The following is a 10,058-nucleotide window of genomic DNA, read 5'->3' as shown; positions in this document are numbered from 1 at the left end:
TCTGAAAGAAACACCCACCTGAATAGGCCCAGACTTGGATATTGTACCCCAAATCACCTGGTTGGTCAATTGGAATTTTGATAATGTACCCCCAATTACCTGGTTGGTCAATTTGAAATACACCCCCTAAACACTGGGAGTTCCCTAGAGGGCGCCCAGGTTCCAGGCTGCGCTAAACATCTAATATGATTCATGTATTAATCCCAGGGCTGATACTCTGAAAGAAACACCCACCTGGATAGGCCTAGACCTGGATATTGTACCCCCAATCACCTGGTTGGTCTATTTGAAATACACCTCCTAAACACTGGGAGTTCCCTAGAGGGCGGCTAGGTTTCACGCCCCACTAAACATCCGATATGAATCATGCATTAATAAAGCAGAAAAAGCTACAAACAAAATTCCCAATTTTATTTAAATACGTTTTTATTTCTGATTTTTCGATTGTTTAGTATTGCAAAAACGATCGTTTTTTTTTCTTCTGCAAACGGCTTATTTTTTATTGCTAACAGAGACCAATATTTTGTAGTTTACTATTGGTAAAAAAATTAAACAAAAAAGGCAAAAAGCTAACCATAAATTAATTTATAAAAACCGTTCGTGTGGCGACATAATAGTCGCTCTGCCCCCTAGCGTCAGTATCGAAAAACAACAAAATGTCGCTATGCCTGCAAAACATTTTCATTTACAAAGGAAAACATAATGAATATCAATGAAAGAAATATCATATCATTCATTCTGAGTATATTGAGTATATTATTCTGAACCCTTTTACTTGCTTGGCTGTTGAAACCCCCTAAAGTAGTAGATTCACTGACAGTGCCCCATGATCTGAAAACCCCCCCTAAAACGTGATTTTGGGCCGAACCTAGTAGGCCTGTTAGGGGGGAGTATCAGCCCTGGGGAGGAACATAGCCTCATGATTGTTTATTTACTATATCATTTAGTGTAGAGCACCGGTTTTTTGGCATACAATATCATATGGTGAAAACATTACGCTTAGAAGAAAAATGGTATAATATTACAGAATACATAACATAGGCTTACATGATTATGTTAATATCGTTATAGAGTGATATACCGGTATACAGAGTTTATGGCTTTGATAATTAGAAATGTAGGCTTACATGAACACTTGTATTTAATTAAATAGAAGAATGAAGTAGCCTTTGAATTTATCTATATTACTTTAAGATAAAGATATGACTGAAAAAGATGGTTTTTTGCGTATTCTAATTTAATAATTCGTGTATTATCACTACTACTATTTTTTAGTGAACGTTCATTCGTCAGATCTTTTTATTTTCTTTCAAGTTCAGCAGAGCGGTTTGTGTTTTCCCAACGGCGTGATTTCGCAACGACGGTTTTAATTTAAACAGCAATATTTGCATTTGCTTTAGAAGTTGTCTGTCCTTTTTAGAAATTTCATCCGATTTTGCGGAAAAGTTCGGAACATAGGGCCTTGCGGAACATAGACCTGTCACCATTAAAACTTCCTTGCTTTACTTCTTCGTTAGGAAAATCGAAGGCATGAAAGGAGAATGAAAACTTTCGAGACAAGTAACTCAACATTCGTTTAATATTAAGGCAGTAGCTGCTAGTTTGCGTAAGAGTTGACATTGCTATACAGAAATGTTTGAATACGTGTAAACTGTTACACCAGTTTTCCTAATCTTTTTCATATACCGATTTTAATTATTTGTGACTGTTGGCAGTTGGATTCCCAGGGCTGATACTCTGAAAGAAACACCCACCTGGATAGGCCCAGACTTGGATATTGTACCCCCAATCACCTGGTTGGTCAATTGGAATTTGGATAATGCACCCCCAATCACCTGGTTGGTCAATTTGAAATACACCCCCTAAACACTGGGAGTTCCCTAGAGGGCGCCCAGGTTCCAGACTGCGCTAAACATCTAATATGATTCATGTATTAATAAAGCAGAAACAAGCTACAAACAAAAGTCCCAATTTAATTACGTTTTTATTTCGGATTTTTTGTTGGATTATGTATTGGATCCTGCGACCAACACGTAGAGGCGACCTGGGTCGGCTTACTCTACCGGTCTGCATTCACTCTCCACAGGGGCCGTGTAAGTGTTGCCTGTTGACCAACACGCGGAGGCGACTAGGTCGGCTTACACCACCGGTCTACTACAACCACCTTATACGGGGAATTGCTCCCTGAGTGATATTATGCTCGTTCGACAAGGTCGACCTGAGGTCGACCGGGGTCGACAGTGTTTCTATACTCTACTCCCAAAGCACAGTCCGTAGACTGAGGCTTGGAGTAAATAAGTGCTCAGTGTGATTCTGTTATTGCGCAAGGTAACAGAAGAGTGTGGGTCCAAATGCAAAGCATGTATTGAACGAACTTACTAGGCCGAAACACGGCCTTAAGTATAACCAGATATGCAAATGAGGTGGCTAGGGCCAACCTCCTCTAGGGGCGTGACTATATAAAATAACACAAGAGAACACAACTCTAATGACAATAACCAAAAAGGAGATGGTAATGCATGTTTCCATCACAATTAGCATTGCAAAAACGATCGTTTTTCTTCTGAAAACGGCTTATTTTTTGTTGCTAACATAGACCAATATATTGTAGTTTACTATTGGTTAAAAAATTAAACAAAAAAAGACAATTAGATAACCATAAATCAATTTATAAAAACCGTTCGTGTGGTGACATAATAGTCGCTCTGTTTACTAGCGTCAGTATCGCAAAACGACAAAAATGTTGTTATGCCTGCAAAAGGGTTAATAAAACTTATTCCAAACACGAACCATCAGATCATCATTTCATTTACAAAAGAAAACGTAATAATACCAATAAAAGAAATATCATTCATTCTGAGTATATTGCTAAAGGGTTGCTAAGATGATGCAGTGTCGACTGTCTCTTTTCCTTTCCTTTTCCGTCAGCAAGCATGCAAATTTTAATGCAATCTGCATTAAAATGAAGACTGTGGAATTTTGGTGCAATTTATTGGTATTACTTTGGCTGAATAAAACCTTAATGAGCATGGGCCCTTTTACTGGCTTGGTTGTGGAAACCCCCCTAAAGTAGCAAATTCACTGACCGGTCCCCATGGTCTGAAAACCCCCCCTAAAACGTGATTTTGGGCCGAACCTAACGGGCCTTTTGAGGGGGAGTATCAGCCCTGGGGTTGGATTAATCCAGTGTCGTATAGTTTCACAGAGTCCCGCGACCTACAGAAGCGAATACGGGAGCTCGCTCGATTCCAAACAAACAGGCTACGCCTACTATTTTTATATAGGGTAAGTTATAATGGAGAGGCCGCAACATTAATCAACAAAAACTACTCCCATTAACAGTCGCTTTGAAGTTGATTGTTCTTACATGAACCATTTGAAAAAAAAACAAAATTTCTTACATAAAGCTACTAATAACGTTTTTGTAAAAACGTAAAGTAAATGCAAAAAAGAGCGGCATTGAAAGCGAGGTATGAATATTCCATTAGAGGTCAGTCAATATGTCGATCGGGTTTGTTTGGAATCAAACGTTTTTGTTTCCGGTTTTTGGTCACTGGACTGTGAAACTAAACGTCGCTGGATTAACCTATTTAGCATTAATCTTTCGTTTTTTTAGCAAATATTAATTTGTTAAAATATACATTGTAGTCGTATTGATTTGCATATGGTCTTTGGTTTTTGCACAGCTCATTCTCTTGTACTTACTGTGGGATATCATTTAAATATTCTAGGCTTTCCAGTGATTAGCTGGTAATGCAGGAGTTGGCTTTCATAGAAAGCCGGGGCTTTTAACCCTATATAACCCCTTGTAGCGTATATGCTGCATGTAATTTGCCTGGTCATAATTTCTATAAATTAGAAAAAATCATAGTTCTGAAAGTCATGCCCAATGTTGCATCAATGATATACAGCCCCCCCCAATAGGGAGCTGTATATCATTGGTTGCATAAATGCTACATGAAATGGCAGATTTGCTATCATGTGACTAGTTGGGGAAATGTGATTTCCATTTCCTGTAATGGCTGCCCCAAAAATGTTCAACTAGTATCTTGGTTATTTCCCTGTTGTTATTTCTACATAAAAGTTCTTTTAAGTTTGCTTATACATTTACTTTTTTATGAATAGAATATATTTCTGATTCATTTTGATGTGTTGGGAAGTGGGTAATATCCAAGCATGATGACTTTTCAGGCATAAATTGATGTATAGCATATATCCTAAATCTGGCACTTTCATTCAAAACTTTTCATTGGTTATTGTGTTTTTTGGAATAATTAGTTTGGTTCATGTAATTGTTAGTTATTGTCATTACTAATTGGCCTAATATAAAATGCTGCTAACTATGATTTTGAGCAGTAATACTGGTGGCACAAAACAGTGGATGCTATGTCAGGTTACCAGCATAGTCTCTAAGCACACGGTGTGTGTGGATGGCATGTCTAGGCGTGTGAGGGTTGTCAGGCGACGGTGCTTTGGCAACAACATAAATACTGGCCATGTCAGCCATGGACTTGTTTGTGACATTCTACCTAGACCATTGGGTTTAGATGGCAGCCACATCCTGGAAGCTGATGCCGTCATAATGCCACCGGTCAATATGGCTACTGACAGTGCATTGCCTGTTGGGCCTTTAGGTGAGGCTAAAGGTGATGCAGCAGAGAATCAGGGAGGCGACGGAGCTCAGCTGCCAGCTGAGGAAGTTGAACCTGAGGCTGATGCAAACAGACTGCCTGAGTAGCCTGAACCGTCTAGATGGTCGCAGCATGTGTGACGGCATCTTGCGATTTTGGATGACTATGAGTGCTGGTCACTCGAAACCATTGCATCTTTTTTGTGAGCTTTAAAAAATGCTGGAAAAGATGTAGGATATTATGTAAATATTCGAGGCTGCCTAGTGATTAGCCGGTAATGCGAGGGCTGGCCTCTATGGAAAGCCAGGGCTCTGAAAAGCTAGCTTTTTACAGGAAATCTGAGAGACTAACAGGTCTCACTATATAAACAGGCGTGAATCAGATGCTTGAGACAAGCCTCAGCGAGGAGAGCCAGGGAGCTGATTTAACAAATCGCCATGCCCTTGCTGACGGGAAATATGTGTGTGGTGGTCGGGCTTAAGAGTCCATTGTATAGCAGCGAAGCAGCTTATTTGATTTGCCTACAGATTAGGAGTAGGGACTGCCGTAAGATTCATGACAGTATTCTGCTGTGAGTGTGCATCGCCCTCGTGGTGAAGGCTGGTGGCGAAGAGAAGGTTGGTGTGTCATCGTAGCAGCTTGGTGCTGCATAGCAACACCATTTCTATCTTGCTGACACTTAAAAAAACTAATCACAAGTGTTACTAAGTCATTGACCAGAATACGTAGTACACGAATACAGCAGTATTTATATAATCAAACATGGTAAGATCGACCAACTTGTAATAGATCCCACATAGCAGTTAGTGTTTGCAAGCGCAGTAATCCGTTATACTAGTGAGAAGCGCATGCAAAAATTCACTAGAGTAATTTGTTTGCGATGGTTGATGTGATAGATCAACACTTCTGTCATAGAATTATTTTTTGTGGTAAATAATAGTTAAAATATACGTTGTTGCCATGTTAGTCTGTACATAGTCTTTGGTTTTCACACAGCTTGTTCTACTCTTATACCTACAGCAATTAATTACAAGTGTTACTAAGCCTTTGACTAAAATACAGCCGTATTTAAATAATCAGATTTGGTAAGATCAGACAACTCGTAACAGGTCCCACATGGTAGTGTTTGTAAGAGCGGTAATCCGCTGTACTAGTGAGAAGCACACGCAAAAATTCATTAAACCCATATTACACATCTACTATCATCCATCCAACCTTCTTGCACATGGATCTGTCTTGCTGTTCGCTTCTCTGTTAATTATGTATTATCAGAGGTTGCCGTTTTATTCTATTGTGTAGGCGGGCCAATACGATGATGAAGTGCTGTTTTTATGCCCGTTGGTCTTCATTAGCACCACTTTCTCTCGCTCTTTTGTTTAAGTGTCGTATTGCCAACGACACCAGAAAACATTAGCGTTTTTGCTGATGGCAGTTTTTAATGTCATTTCTTCAGCTTATCGTCCGCTTCTGATGCTGACAAAACTATTAGCTATTGAACGATTTGAGCCTAAGAAGTTGAATTGACTTATACAGCAGGTACATGTAAAACCCAGGATTTTTAAAACAAACTGTAGACATCGACTTATACGCCGAGTTGACTTGTACGCTGGAATCTACGGCATTTCAAGCAACAATGCCATGCATCAGATATATCACAATGAAGTCCTCAAGGGCGTAATGCCAATTAAATAATCACATGCAACATACCATGAGCCTAAAAATCAACTAAGAGAATATCTACTAGTAGAATAGCAGCCATTCAATGAGTATTGATGTGTTTGACTAAAGTGTCTATAAACAAAAGTCTGTTGGGTCGGAGAGAGAAGCTTAGCTAGGTATTGTTTGTTGTAGCAGCTCACACAGACTGTCAACAGCTTTACATAACCTGGTTTGTACTAAATTGTTGTTTAATACCATAAAGTATTTAATTTCATTTTTTCTACTCACAATGTTATCGGAGTAAAATATCTGAACAATTTTTGGAGTTGCATAGAACTGCTAAGAGACTGTAATCTGTTGAGCTTTAGTATTTGATGGTTATAAAAGTGTTGAGCATTTCAGTAAGTTTAACAACTTGTTCAGGTGTATTTGAACCACTGAATAAGAAAACAGCAAGTAGGGCATAACGTCAACGTTGAAACATGTATAGAGCTTAAGCACACTTATTTGGCTAAACCAAGAGTCAATATGTAGGACAGTTATTGGCAAGGTCGTACATCAGCTAATTATAACCAGTTCGTACCGTAAAACTTTTAATTGAACGCTTCCTTTATCTGAATGCCGCCGCGTCTTTGATATTTTTTGATCTTAACGAACTCATAAGAACCCGTTATCAGAAAAAATATCCATAAAATGGTACTATTAAGGACTCGGTCACATCAATAACAAGTAATTCTTTCATTGAATCTGTTCGTATCAACGTTCATTTTCTAACTTTAAAGCTTTTGTTTTTTCGATAAAATTCTGACAGCCACATCATAGAAATAATTAGTGACTGTATCAGGCTAATAGTAGTTCCTTGTTCAACACGGTCTTGCTACTTTGACATACGAGGTCTGTTAATTAAGTAATGAGACAAGTCAGATAGCATTAGAATGGTGAATTCCCTGGGGACTCTCCTGCTATACTACTATGGTGCAGGTGCTTATCTATCAGCAGTGCAATTAGGAAACTCATAGGTGTAACAGGTGGGCTCTGAGAGCAGTTTTTTGTAAGGGACATTTGCTACATGCGTTCCAAAAATGAGCGACAGCAAAGTTGAGCAACGCTGTGCAATTAAGTTTTGTGTCAAACTTCAACACAGTGCCACAGAAACCTGCTCAAAGATTCAACAAGCTTATGGAGACACAGCTCTGTCAAGAGCACAGGTTTTTAGGTGGTTCAAAGCATTTTCTGAAGGCAGGGACTCTGTCGAAGATGACACTCGGCCAGGGAGGCCATCATCCGTTCACAATGATGCAAATGTTGAGCGAGACTTAGTTCGTTCAGACCGCTGTTTAATTGTCAGGATGACTGCTGAACAGTTGCAGTTAAATCCTGTGACTGTCCATCAAATTTTAACTGTTGATCTGGAAATGAAGAAGATTTCGGCAAAGTTTGTTCCCAAGAATCTGACTTTCGAACAGAAAGAGAACAGACGAGCCATTTGCTCTGATCTTCTAGAGGGAATTGACACTGACCCAAATTTTTTCTCCAATGTTGTTACTGGGGATGAATCATGTATTTTTGAGTATGATCCTGAAACAAAACGTCAAAGTCTCGAATGGCACACTTCAGCCTCACCTCGACCCAAAAAAGCAAGAATGAGCAAATCAAGAGTGAAGACCATGCTCATCTGCTTCTTTGACAGCAAAGGTATCATCCATAAAGAGTTTGTACCTGAAGGACAAACTGTCAATGCCCTATTCTACCAAACAGTCCTGGAAAGGTTACGAAAACGAGTTGCTCGTGCAAGGCCAGCCATCAAGGACAGCTGGATGTTGCATCATGACAATGCGCCTTCCCACACCGCACTCTCTGTAAGAGAATTCTTGGCTCAGAAAAGCATACCAGTTGTACCACATCCTCCATACTCTCCAGATTTAAGTCCCTGTGACCTTTTTCTATTCCCCAAAGTCAAGAAACACCTCAAGGAACAGAATTTTGGTGTCTTGAACACCATAAAGGCAGCTGTGACGGAGCAACTAAAGGCGCTGACGGTTTCTGAGTTCCAGCACTGCTATGAGGAGTGGAAACTCCGATTCATGCGATGTGTGGCCAGCCAAGGCAACTACTTTGAAGGGGATAGAGTCAAATTGTGAATAAATTGTAAATATTTGGCACTGCAATAAAAGTCTCATTACTTAATTAACAGACCTCGTATGTGAAAAATGGTTTACATTTGCGATGGCTTATGAGCGACTAGTTTTAGGCTAAAAGTTGTGCTTAATGCCCATCCGGCTAAAAGTTGATCATTATTTGTGCAAAATGCAGCGAATAAAAGTTTTGCTCTGCTTAAGAAATTGTTTAGTCGCTGATATTGACTAGTTCAGCAGTGCAGAAAAAACTTAAAGCATTCAGAAGGTCAGAAAACATTGCAAAAGGTATTGAGCAGCCAGAAGAAAATATTTGTTTTATCGAATGCAACAATCAGAACGCGAATGATGCAAATATTTTTGTCTCAAGTTGTCAATTTTTGTTTCTGCATGTATTATCAGTATGGTTCATTTATCTCACTTGTTCTTTAATATATAGTGTATTAGAAGCATTTGTTAGATTATCATTATATAACTTATGAATTTGCAAATTCATAGCATATTATTCGATAGCATCTTTGCGTTTACCGTAACTCGGCTTACAATTGATCGACACTCATAAGTCATTTCTATTGCACATAAAAAAACAGTTTTGGCTGCAAACTGTGGTAAACATATCAATGAATGCAATGAGCTTTTATGCAACATTGTTAGATATATAGTTGAAAATAAATGAAGATATACCTTCAAATTTAAGATGAAATAAAAAAATATAAAGCTCTAGCAAATTACAAAGCAGGGCGTAGGCTATAATATCATCGCAGGTTAGTAGAAAGCAATAGATATCTCATTGTAGAGATATTTCTCGGCCTCCCAATGCATGTTTATTTAAAGATCTTTGACAAGTTGGAGCTAGTTCGCAGATTTATTGTGTGGTGGACGCTGGGCCATGATTTTCTGTTAATGTATTATTCTTATAACTGCTCGTATATATTTTGCATGTTGTGTTCAGGTCTCTTATTGTGTATCATATCGCTTATAATTTATTTGTTTATTATAACCATGCCAACGTGTTAGCGATTTTATAATTCTTACTTTTATACGATTTCCTACTCAGTTCCATTATCCGGAACGGGTAAAATGCATGTATATATAGAGAGCGCTGTCTCGATGGGAGAGCAGAGCAGTAGTCGCAAGCTCCACGACTAATGGAATTTCCTTCAGAATAAAAACAAATGAAAAACCACAATCATTTTCTCACATTCATGCAACATTTATTACAAGTTAGATCATGCCTGAGTAAAAGCCGGCCAAAATTCTTCACAATTGCATCCAAAAAGGTTGATGTCGCTCCGCCCGAAGGATAGTACAAAATATAGGCGACATTTGCTTCGCCCAGTAAAGATTTAAATTTAGCTTCCCAAAAATTCTGACAAGCTATTTGAAAAATACAACGCCAGCCTGTATTTGAACGCCACCTCCATTATTTGTCACTGTAGGAAAAGGATTGAGAAATAGAGCTCCATGGCATTCAAATGGAGGTTTTACCTTATTTCAAGATGATCATAGGAGCATATTAACAGTAGATCTTAAATTAAGATGCAACACTTCTTGTTTTTATATATATATTGCACAGTTTTAGAATGACTCCATTTACGTTTCCCTTTTAGGTTGCTTGTCATTTTTGTGGTTT

The 10,058-nt window shown here is 38.7% G+C and overlaps 1 protein-coding gene across 1 annotated transcript in view; it reads left to right on the top strand.

The window, feature by feature from the left end:
• Nucleotides 1-1,464: 1,464 nt before the first annotated feature.
• Nucleotides 1,465-10,058, top strand: part of LOC137390326 (transcription intermediary factor 1-beta-like) — a 28,356-nt gene continuing 19,762 nt past the window's right edge. Inside the window, exon 1 of the mRNA XM_068076658.1 lies at nt 1,465-1,560. The gene's annotated coding sequence lies outside the window, so the exon portion shown is untranslated. The remainder of the gene's footprint in view (nt 1,561-10,058) is intronic.

This window comes from Watersipora subatra, chromosome 3, assembly GCF_963576615.1.
Source record: "Watersipora subatra chromosome 3, tzWatSuba1.1, whole genome shotgun sequence".
Classification (NCBI taxonomy): Eukaryota; Metazoa; Bryozoa; class Gymnolaemata; order Cheilostomatida; family Watersiporidae; genus Watersipora; species Watersipora subatra.
Note: the sequence above shows the minus strand (reverse complement) of the source record. Positions and strands in the feature narration are given on the sequence as shown.